Here is a 13,001-nt window from a genome sequence, read left to right as displayed (position 1 = left end):
TCCATAGCATCTAACTCTTCTTTCATAACTTGCTGCCAATGTGCAAACTTCACTGCTTGATGATAGTACTCAGGTTCATAAACTTGAGACACTTGAAACACAAAATTTTTGTAAGTATGTGACAACTGAGTATAACTGAGATGGTCAGTTATAGGATATATCAATGTGTTGCAGTGATAGTCATATAGATAGGCTGGTGATCTAGGTAATCTATTTGATCTCCTCAATTGATGTTGTGGCTCAATTGGTCCTGGACTTGGATCATCTATTACTGGTGCAGGAGGCACATGCATAGGATCAACAACATTAATTTCATCTGAGGCAGGAACATCTAAGTCATGATTATGCAGCTCAACCACTGGAGCAATAGCAGGTGGTTGTAGAGGAAAAACAGCAAGACTGTCAACAGAATTTGGACAAACAACTTCAGCAAATGGGTCAGGTTGTAAATTCTGTGAAGTGTTGAGATGAAAGGGAAATACATCTTCATGAAAAATCACATCTCTAGAGATGAAGATGGACTTTGTCACCATATTGTAAAGTCTATAGCCCTTGTAGCCAACAAGATATCCAATTAACACTGAAGGTGAAGCTCTTGCTGTGAATTTATGTCTCTGAGAAGGCAAGGTGGAAGCATATACCAAGCATCCAAAAACTCTCAATGCTGAGTAAGTGGGAGATTTCTTATACAGCAAGGTAAAAGGACAGTTCATCTTCAAGAGAGGTGTTGGTGTTCTGTTAATAAAAAACACTGCAGTCTGAATACAATTACCCCAAAATTACAATGGTGCATCTGATTGAAAATACAAGGCTCTTGCAACATTCAGTAAATGCTGATGTTTCCTCTCAGCAACAACATTCTATTGTGGTGTTTCAACACAACTGAATTGGTGAAGTATTCCTTTCTCAGCAAAAAAATCATGTAAGCACAACTCTTTGGCATTGTCTAATCTGAATTGTTTAATCACTACATTGAATTGAGTTTGGATCAACTGTACAAACTGCTTAATCAGAGATGGAGCCTCAGACTTATGCTTCATGAGATAAATCCAGGTAAACCATGTGTTATCATCAACCAATGTTAAAAAGAAACGTTTATGATCATGAGTTGGTTTAGCAAAAGGACCTCAAACATCACAATGAATCAAATCAAAAGGAGAGTCACTGAAATGATTGTTAGATGGAAATGGAAGTCTCTTTTGCTTAGCCAAAGGACAAATTGAACAATTATGAAAGGAAAGAGTAGAAGGAATTGAAACTGTTATTTCTTTATTGATTGCTTTCAAACATTTAAGAGATAGATGGCCTAATCTAGCATGCCAAATGAGGAGAAACTGCATAATTGACAGAATGTGTAACTACATATGAATGATCTACATTGGTATAGGTATTATTAACAGAAACTGAATGACTAGCTTTAAAAACATAAAGGCCTTGTTTTACTTCACCCTTGCCAATCATCTTCTTGCTCTTGTGATCCTGAATAGTAAAGAAATTAGCAGAGAATAATATAGAGAAATCAGAATTAACTAAGAGTGAGCTAACAGAGAGAAGATTAACATGAAAATGAGGAACATATAGGACATTTTGTAAAAGCAAGCTGTCATTTAATGCAACAGTGCCTATAGAATGAATTGGAATTTTAGAATGATTTGGTAAGGTAACAAAAGAGTTTTGGACTGGAGTAAAATGCAAGAAAGGTTGTAAGGAACATGCAATGTGACAAGAGGCACCGGAATCTATAATCCAAGTATTTTTTGACACTAAATTTACTGGTAAAGAATTAGAAATGGTTGATAACACAAAACCTGTATTGATCTAAGAATCAAAGGAGCTCTCAGATGTCTTCAGCTGTGATGATAACATGGAAATCAACAACTTGCATTGATTTGGAGAAAAAAGCATGGAATTTTCAGAGGCTGAATTATCTGAGCCTTGATTCACTGAAGTGGAGACATGATGCACATTATTGGTCTATTTAGAACCAGATGCTACTTTGGTGGTACCACCAGAATTAGTGAAATAACCAGGAGGATAGCCATGAATTTTGTAGCATCTATCTTCAGTATGACCAATCATGTGTCAATGAGTGCATTTTGGCCTATTTTTCTTGACAAATTTCCCTTTAGAATCATAAATAGACTTGGAATTCTGATTTTGCTTAACAGCAAAGGCAACTTGTGAATCAGAATTCGAGTTGAAGGATACTTCTCTTTGCCTTTCATCTTGTAAAACCAAAGAAAATACTTTAGTGATAGGAGGCAAAGGATCCATCGTCAGAATTTGGCTCCTAACTTGAGCAAAAAATTCATTAAGACCCATCAAGAAAAACATAACATATTCTTGGTTGAAGTACTCAACAAAACCTCTAACAGTACCACAATTGCAGTGACAAGGTGGCCTGAAATCTTGGAGTTCTTCCCATATTAATTTGAGTTTAGTGAAATATTGGTTCACTGATGATAAACCTTGCTGTAAAGTCACTAAATCTCGCTTCAATTGGAAAGTGCGGGGACCATGTTGTTGTTAAAAACGATCAGGAAGATCATTCCAAATATTAGAAGCAGTGGTACAGTAAATCACACTAGCAACTAATTCTTTGGAAATGGAATTCAGTAACCAAGAACTCACTATGCTATTGTTTCTTTCCCAGAGAGCAAGTAACTGAGGATGATCGCCATCAGGACGTGGGAGAGAGCCATCAACAAATGCAAGCTTGTTCTTAGCCGATAATTCTATCTTCATTGATCTCTGCCATGAGTTGAAGTTATCACCACGCAATGCTTGTGAAACCAAAATGATGCCAGGGTTATCTGAGGGATGAATGAAGAACAAACTAGAAACATCATCAAGAGAAATCGCCATTGAGGATAAAAAGAAGAAAAAAAATCAGAGAAGGATCGAAGAGAAAAAGGGAAAGTTCAATAAGATTGTGTGGAAGAGTAATTTTCAACTGATACCATGATAAGAGTGAAATGAGAAAAATGATTTCATTGAACTGAATTAGAATAAGCTACAAAACTGTTATATACAAGTTGAATGTGGAAAGTTAGTTCTAATTAACTAACTACCAAAACTGAATTCATCAACTGACTTAATGGTAATTAACTGATTCCAATAACCTTCGAGGGAATTTGGTATGCAAAGGTATCCCAAACATGCGTTATTACACTGCCAGCATAAACAAGTAGAATTGAAGAATCTACACAGGGCATAATTGTGAATTTTTTTAAAACCTATCTTGTAGGGGGAGAACTGTTTGAGATATTAATACATGTCATGATCTCGAGTTTTATGTACTCACCTTAAAAAAAAACTTACAATGTAGTTGTAACGATAAGAAATGCTCCCAATAGGATATTTGTGTGAAATAATATTATTTTAATAATTAGTTTTTTGAAAACTATTTAAAAATAAATTTAAATTCCTAGTACACAATGACGTCAATGATAATATGTATTGTGTAGCAATTTTTTTTTTCCAACAATGAGAGGAATTGGTTCTAGTGTCAACATAACAATAATTATGTTGGCACTTCTAATACTTTGATTAAATTTCTTTTGGATACTTGATGAAACTTCAACATAAATAGTTTTATTTTATTAAAGAAGCGATTCAATTCCATTCACAAGACTTGATTATTATTCTAGTCATTAGTTATTTAATTGAAATTGAATTTTAGATTTTCAACTTGTTTATATTAAAATGTTCCAAAGCATACTCACCTGTACCTTACATCACACATTTCATCTATTCGACAGGATTAAATGGCTGAGAGTTATACCACCTTTATTAATCTCTTAGACTTAGATGAGTTTAGCTGTATACTCAAAAGAATATCACATTTTCAACATACTATTCTTATCCATGCATATTTAGCAAGATTATATATATATATATATATATATGTATATTTATTTATTTAATTACACTTTTTTTCTACACATAGTAAGGAAGAAATTAAACAAGTACTTAAGTGCAATACAACATATAGATAAATAACACAACTCTTAAGATTTCGTCATCCTACCATGGAATTCTATGTCAAGGGTAAGATCTACTCATCATCCTCTAAGGGTCATATTTAAGTTTTGTGGAAAGTAGGGAAAGGTATGAATTACTAGGATATTGAGAGTTGGATAAAGTTCAAGTACGAAAGTGTGAGTCTTTGGTAAATGGAGTAGCAGTAGGGGGGTGTAGAAAGTGAAACTCATCCACTACATGGTTAATAGAAGTCTCATAGTCATCAATAGGGTGTATGTGGGTGTAGCAGAGAATTCTTGGGTACTAGCAAGGTTCCTACATTGGTATGCATTAAAGGGTGTTGTAAAGATAAAATAGAAAGAGATTTAAAAGTAAATTTGTAGAGAAAATAGTCCATAATAGACTTCATTCGATAATTGGGATGATACTCCTCCCACTCTCTGCCACCATCCTCAAAGACAATCTCAATATCCATGAAAGCTCAGGGGATTAGCATCTGAATCTGTAAATATAAAAAATAAAAATAAAAATGAATAAGCCAATAATAGCATAATTCACCAAAGAAGACAAAAGAGTGAAATGCAACATCAAGTATCATTTTTTAGGAAAAGGAATAAATGTGATTACATTCAACCAAATACAACATCCATCAAATTCAAAGTCAAATGCAGTTAAATCAATAATGCGTACTTAAAATTCATATATACAACTTCTAGTGGTTCAACATAAAAATTTTCAATAAAACTTCCATGCAACTCTGTATCCATGCCTGTCCTTTGAAATTGTTGTGAGTTTCACTATATATATATATATATATATATATATATATATATATATATATATATATAGCTCGAACATTTAACTGTTGTAAGAAGTTCCACCAATATGATGTCTTAGAAGTAAGTAGGGATATAAGAGGATAGTTAAAGCATTTTGCCAAGGTCATTCGTAGGACTATTCAAGAGGCTTAAACTTTAATAATTTCCTAGGTCACCATGATGTCCCTCCGTACCATTCACCTTGTATCATATCGTGATATAGTGACTTCTTTTTCCTTAGGGAAGAGACATCCACATTCATTTGCTATCTGAATAGTCTAATTCATTCATTTCATGTTCCATCGCATTATTGATGCAAGCAATTTCTTTTGAGACTATGTCCCTTTTTATCTATTCAGATCTTATCAATTGAGATTGGCAAGTATCCATCCTCATACTTTCGAGTATGCTTTTCAACAATTTCTGACTCACCTATCTTACCTCTTTTCCCAAAGGCTTGAATATTTAATTCTTATGAATTCTAATTCTTTTTTTAAGTAAAAACATGGTTTTGACATAACACTAAAAAAATTCATTTATTAATCTCATTTTTTCATACACGTGTATTGTATAGAATAATGGTTTTGCAAAGTTGTAACTATATTGTCATATACGCATGACTGACTCAAGTGGCTCATTTTGTACATACAATTAAATGATCAAATAGACTTCAAATTTTGCATTGGGCTTGATAGAAAGGTTAAATTGCAAGGAGTTAAGGAATGTGCATGCATGTCAATAATTCTCGATACAAAAGGTTTAAAAGAGTGTTTTTGCGCGATTCTTAAAGAAATTCTAGTTCTAATACAACAATTTTAAGATCATCTATCTCATTGGTTCTTGATTCAAATCTCTCTCCAAAAATGGCTATAGGTAGTTATTCAATTGATCTATTGAATGGAATGAATGTTGAATCAAAATAAAGGCTTTAGAGGATCAGATATACAACACCAAATGCTTGCATGTGATGAAAGCTTATGTCTTTGCATGGTTTCAATAAAATTTTCTAAAGTTACCATAGTGTGACTTGTCTAACTGATCTTCAACGTTTGAGAGCTTGATTCCTAATGTCTGCTCGTCCAAGGCTTGGTGCAATGATCTTGTTGCATCCTCATAGTGCAAAGAGTTTAAACTTTGTTGAAGAGAGTAAGAGTTTGTGTGAGGAGTTGTATCTTTTGGTCTCAGTCTTTCAATGCACCAGAGCAACAAATGCAAACTGTGGAATGGAGACTTTGGTTGTTGAGTTCTATTGTGAAGTGCAGAGAAAAAGAATTGTTTAAAACATGAGAGAAAAAAGGAGTTTGGAGTGTTGGTTTTACATAATTCTTGAAAGAAGCTGAGAGAAGTTGAAACATGGTGTTGATTTGGTTGAAGAGAAAATGAAAGTGAATGTAGGCTAGTATCTCTTGTCTTGGTGGGATTGGAATCTAATTTCTTAGGTGTTTTTGTTCAATTCCTCTTAATGGTGTAAGGTGAGTGAAATGATTTTGCATGAGTTAGTGGATAGTGCTTATGCCACAAAATCTTAGTCCCTACGTCACTCAAGTACAATTTCATGTGGTGTTCATTTGTGCCAAGAATTAGGAGACTTGACCTTGTTTTGCATGCAATTACAAACCCTTTATTTTTGGTATTTTGTGGACTGCATACCTATCTGAATTTTTCTATCATAACTGTACATTTCTTTAGTCTCGTGATGAGTTTTCTCAAACCCCCTTAGAGAAAAGGACCTAACTAGGAATAGGAACACTCAAATTAAAAGAGAAAATGAGAGTTCCTAATGTATGGCTTGAACCCTAAAAATTGGGAGCACAAAAATAAAATTGAGCAAAGAAAACAAACAAGAACAAGAAAAGGATTATGCAGTTGTAAATGAAATAAAAATAGATTGTATCTCATGCTATAAATTTCAAATGTGTTTTCAAAATAAGGAGAAAAATTCACGTTTTGAAATATAATTTTGGTTCAAGAATCATTGAAAAAGAAATTGTATAATAAGACATATGATTTAGAATAATTTGAAATAAAAATTTAGGATTAAGACAAAAATTGACATATTTTTAAATCTTAGGACAAATTTTGATTTCTCATTGTTATTGCATATAAAATAGAGAATTAGAAGAAGAAAGAACTAAAGATAGGCATCACAAACCTATTCAGTTGATAAACTTAAGATGATTGCCACAAGAATGTGAATTCTTGATAAGACCTTAGAAGCAGGGAAGAACCCTATAGCTTTAAGAGAGAAACTCACAATTTTGAAATTGTTTAATCTGAATTCTGCATTTTTCATTCAATTCAAGTGTTTTTAGCATAACGCAAATTAAGAGTTTGTCTAATTTAAAATCAAACAAAAGAAAAGGAAAAGTACTTTTAGTACAAGTAAACTAAGATTCCTAGTGGTCGTTAAGATCACACTTAGCCACAAGTACCTAGGTTAGCATAATGCAAATTAAGAGTTTGTCTAATTTAAAATCAAACAAAAGAAAAGGAAAAACACCTTTAGTACAAGTAAACAAAGATTCCTAGTAGTCATTAAGATCAACTTAGCCACAAGTACCTAGGTTTAACTCTTGCTACAAATAATTTATATATATAAAAACAAGACAAGTGATGGGCTTCAACTCTATGGATGGATCTTCCTTGATATCATGGGCTTGAATTGATGTAGGGCTTCCAACACAAGATGTATTTCATGTGCTAATGCTTCTTGGACTTTCTTAGCTCTTAACCTTGTCATTGATCCACTTAAGTCTTTGAGTATATCTTGGGCCTTCCTTTGTGCATGAGTTTTTCCAGGGGTTTGGGCTTGGATGTCCTCATCATCCCCTTTTTTCTTTGTGCATGAGTTCTTCCATAGGCTTAGGCTTGGGCTTAGATGTCCTCATCATCCCCTCCTTCTTATCCGATGGTTGTATAATACTAATATTCTTTTATCTAAATTAACATCCACAATAGTCATTAAGATATTAATTCAAGAAAACATAAAGCACATATGAACTTGTTAATTTAATATTGATTGAAAGAGAAAAATTGGTTTGATCTAACTAATCTCTTGTCTCATTTTATCTTATAGATCCATTAATTAATTGAAGTATAGTTGTCTGATGATATAATTAATTAGGATTATGTTACGAGTGGTTAATTCACAACATACAATTATGCGCAATAGGATAAACACTAATCACGAATCGAAATCAAACTTAAATTTAAAAGTCAAAATCCCATAAACTCATAAGTAAGATGTCATGACCCTTTTTTTTTTTTAAAGGATCCATGACATCCTGAATTATTGCTCTTAATTCAAATTTATTAATGAGATAATATAACTTTTTAAAAAAGATTTAAAACCTTATCATTCAAATCAACAAGATAACAAAGCCCTGAGGGCGCTTTCATATAATACAAAAATTATATAAGTTTATACATTAACAATCGTTGCTTTGGATGGAGCTCAAAATACAAGGCTTTGAATAATATATATACATTGCTAGAAAACTGTGGCTAAATAGTATAGGCCTATCATCTAAACCTAGACTGATAAAATAATTAAATTTACAAATTTTACTAAAAAAGATGCTAACTCTAACATTCCTCAGTCAGGCCTTCCAACTTGAGAAGTAATTATAGTACCTCTTCTATCTGCTTACGTACCACAGTACGATTATTGCAAAACACACACACACACACCAACATAGACAATATGCAAGGGTGAGCTTATGAAATAGAAATCACGATCATATAAATATGTATATATATCATATTATGAATGTAATTGTTTGAATAGCTTATTATTCAACAATTCTCAACACCTCACTCAGCAATACAGCCCATTATCAACTCATCGAATATAAACAACAACAACAATAACAACAGTAACAACATGAATATCAACCATAATAATAACAACTCAACTCCAACTGACATCACAGTCTTAGTAAATCTAGAAGGAACCTACAACTTGGCACATTCATCTACAACTTGACACATTTGCCTACAACTTTTCACATGATTTCAACACTATCATATAGTAAGCATTTAAACACATCATCCATAACACTTATGAACCAGCCTTAGCATATTATACTACCGCCTTTCAACGATTATCTCAAACATAATAAATTTATACCACATATACAAAACAACAGAAAACCTCATCATAAACACATCAGATTTGTCATATACTTTAACAATAGTTAATCTGCTCAGCCATGTTTACTCTGGGTTTTACCCTAAAGTTTGCTCATACATCAACCTATTCTTAGCCATTTGAGTTTCTAAGATCGTGCTTCTTGTGAGTCCCAAAGAGATAGATCCAACGTTTGGATAAGGAGTACAACTCAAATGGTTCAAATCTAGATCTTGATGAGATAGATGTTCTCACTTGGATCAGGAAGGAATTCAGCTTCAAGAAGGTTTTTCCTAAGGGAAAGAGGTGAGAGAACAGAGAGAAAATGAGAGAGGAAGGTTATTTGGTGAGAAATGAGCATTTCTTTGCACTGGGGTTCCTTAAATTGTAACGCCTTAAATTTTGTAATGATATTTTTAATTATTGATTAAAAAAATGTAGGTTTAATTGACTGCATTTGATTCTATGTGGTGATGTAGATTTATATGTATATGTATGTATATGTGTGTATATTACGGTTGAAATGTGAATGTTAATTATGGATTGAGATTGGATATGTTTGTACTAATTGGAAATGTAAGCTAAGTGTGTGTTGTAGGGGGCATTCTCGCTATAGCGAGAAGGTCCTGGGCAAGAGGTGTGCATCTGTTGTGTTCTCGCTGTAGCGAGAGTTTCCTCGCTATAGCGAGAGGGCAACAGAAGGGGTGCATTTCTAGAGTGCAGTCTCGCTGTAGGAAGAAAGACTCGTTGTAGCAAAATTATGCAAAAACTAGGGTGCAATTCTCTGATATTTTTTCTGTAACGAGAGTGTCGTGAATCTTAGGATATTTGAGGGATTTAGGGTTCAAAAAACTCATTTCCCACTTTTTCTCTCATCCCTTCTTCAATTCTCTCAATTCCCAACCCTATTACACCAATTAAATTGCCTCCAAAGTTGTTTGGGTGCAAGATTGAAAGTTGGAATCACGTTTGGAGTGCTTGGAGGTAAGTTTTGAGAGTTAAGGTTTCAATTTTCGTCTCTCTTTTTGTTTTCCTTGTTTCTCATGGAGATTTTCCATGTATTTAGGATGAAGCACCGTGTGAGGAACATTTTCTACCATTAATTCGTGTTGGATTTTCAATCTGAGGTAAGAGACACTCTACCCTATCTCTTTGGATTTGAATTTCATTTATAATGTTAGATAGTGAAATGTGGTTAAGATATAACGTAGGAACATGTGTGTTTTAATAAAATTTTGTTTGAAGCATGATATGGTAGTTATTGGGTGATGTGTGTACGGAATGAATTTGATTGACATAGATTAGGATGGAAATTGTGTGATTAATTATAATGTAATTGAAAATTGAGCATGATGTGTGATGAAATGTGTAATTGTGGTGAAATGGTGATGGAAATTGTATGGTTAGCTACAATGTGGTTGAAACATGTAGACATGCCATTGGTTGATGATGAATAATGTTAAATGATTGAAAATATGTATGAATGGCATGATGGGTGTGATTGTAGTTGTATTTGAATATGTTAGAAAACTATAAATAGTTATAACAATACATTGGGAGTATGGAAGATGGGGGTGACAGAAATACCTTGGGGAAGAGAGGGTGGTGGTGACACCAACAGTGAGCGTGGGTGCACCATAGGCCACACACTCTCATCCTGACTCGGCCTCTAACTAACACCTTTGCTAAGGGGCCCGTGACCGCATACATTGTATCTGTGAGGCAGGGGCTAACTAGCGACCATCCATGGTGTGAAACTGAGTAAGTCCTTATGGTTGAAGGCATCAGGAAACTGTGATCACAATGAGTGTACCTAACATGCAGTGAGTGCACGTGTATATTTGTGTGTGGAATGGTTGAAGGTGTAGTAAGCGCACCAGTATGTGTAACTTTGTAAAATATTAAATTGTGTTTGTGTGATGCTTGATTTGAATGATATTGTAATTATGCGAAACGTGCAAGGTGAGTATTTATGCTTGTGTATATGTGATAGTATAGAGTACTCACTCTTACATCTATCTTTCAGGTGACCAAGACGATCAGCACCAAGTTTAGTAAAGGATGGATGAAACTGCTATATGACTTTGGAAATTATTCTTTTGAAATTATGATGTATTAATTAAGTCCTGTAGCAACGATTCGATTCAAATTTGTAATATATCCTTATTTTGAAATACTTTATTGAAACCATATATTGGAATCTATTCGAATATAATTTTTATTATTCTCATTTATTACGAAATTAATTTATTTGGAAAATATTAGAAATTAAATTAAGGTGTTACAATTTTGGTATCAGAGCAGTTTATCCAAATCGGACTAGGGTATTAGGACTGAAGCGTCCTAGCTGTGTGTTGATATGTTTTGTTTGCCTGAATTATAAATGTTATTATTGATCTGACATATTAGAATGTGATTTGTTAAATTGTTTGATAAATTAAATTAGAAATAGCTGGTAGAAGTAGAAGAGTTAGAGTCACTAATGACCTTCTAGAGTAGATGACCTAAGTTCTAGAAGCCTTGGTGCATAACCAAGATGGAGAACCAGCTGAGTATAGAAGGTTGTCTGCCTTCACTAGGCACAACCCTCTGAAGTTCAAGGGAAGGTTCGATCTTGAAGGTGCCTAAAGGTGGGTGGCGGACGTGGAGAAGATCTTCCACGCTATAGGGGTGCTAGGAAGAGCACAAGGTGACTTACGCCACATATATGTTGTGTGGGGAGGTAGAAGATTGGTAGAGGTTTTTCAGTCAGACATTGCTATAAGAAGGTGGCAATATTCGGTGGGAAACATTCAACTTGAGCTTTCTAGGGAATTACTTTTCCCAAGATTTGAAGTAGTAGAAGGCTCAAGAATTCCTTGATCTGAAGCAAGGAAGTACGATGGTAGGGGAGTATGCGGCAAGGTTCCAAGAGTTAATGAAGTATTGGCCTCACTACCAGCATGAGGATGGAGAAGAGGACTTGTGTGCTTAGTTTGAGCATGGGCTAAGGCTAGAAATTCGAGTTGCAGTAAATGTGTTTCAGCTAACAGACTTGCCCACTCTGGTGAGGAAGTGTCGAATCTTTGAGGTCAATTCGAAGGGCAAGACTGTGGACATCAGAGGGAGTGGTTTGATGAGACAAGACATAAGACCCCCTAAGTTCTTAAAGGGCCGTATTCGAGCTCCAACCATTCTAGTCTAGAGGAACTTCATCTCAGAAGAGGAGCAGTGGGAGTGGCTTGGGTTCAGGCTCTTTCAAAAGCCCAATCTGGTGTTTTAGATTTGGAGGGCCACACATGCTGAGAGACTGCTCACAATCATGAACTAACTGCGGGAAGTTAGGGCACACTGCCAATGTGTGCTGGCTGCTTCTAAGAAGAGTGGTAGTACAAACACAACCCAGAGGCCTGAATTGAGGTGAGCACGGGACCGAAGCCAAGCATTCTGAGAAGAGTCTTTGTTATGAGTAGGGCAGAGGCTTCATAATCCGAAAAGCTAATTCAAGCTAAATGTGTCATGCAAAGAATCTATTATAGCCCTATCTATGGATTTAGCTAGACATCATATAAAAGATAGCTAAAATAATAATAAACCAATCCATAATAATAAAAAACTAGATGCAAACTAAAGGAGTCTCTAATAGAGAAAAGATGAAGAGAACTCTTGATGATGTAAAAGAGATAATAAAGATGTAGAAAGAATGATATCAAAAGGATGAGTAAAAGTATGTTCAACTCGCTGCCTCTAATGTTCCTTTAATAGAGTTTCAAAATCCTAATATTTCTTCATAGTTGGACTTTTTGCAGGTAAGCATTGTCATGCAAGACCATACCTCGTGTTAGTTGCTAGGGTATAGGCATGCCGGCTGTTGCAAAACCTAATTTTTCATCCAATTTAGGCCAAAACAACTTCTAAAACTTAATTGTGGCCTTCTCATATTAATATGCATAATGATCATAGAAATTAGTGTAAAAACCTGATAAAATAATGGTCACAAATGAATATATAAGCTATAAAAGCATGCCAAAATACAAACTTATCATTTCAACCTTAAAAATGTCTTCTTTTCTCTTATAGACCTATTTACA

Source organism: Abrus precatorius, unplaced genomic scaffold (genome assembly GCF_003935025.1).
Source record: "Abrus precatorius isolate BTA unplaced genomic scaffold, Abrus_2018 Scaffold2, whole genome shotgun sequence".
Classification (NCBI taxonomy): domain Eukaryota; kingdom Viridiplantae; phylum Streptophyta; class Magnoliopsida; order Fabales; family Fabaceae; genus Abrus; species Abrus precatorius.
This window is presented reverse-complemented; position numbering follows the sequence as displayed.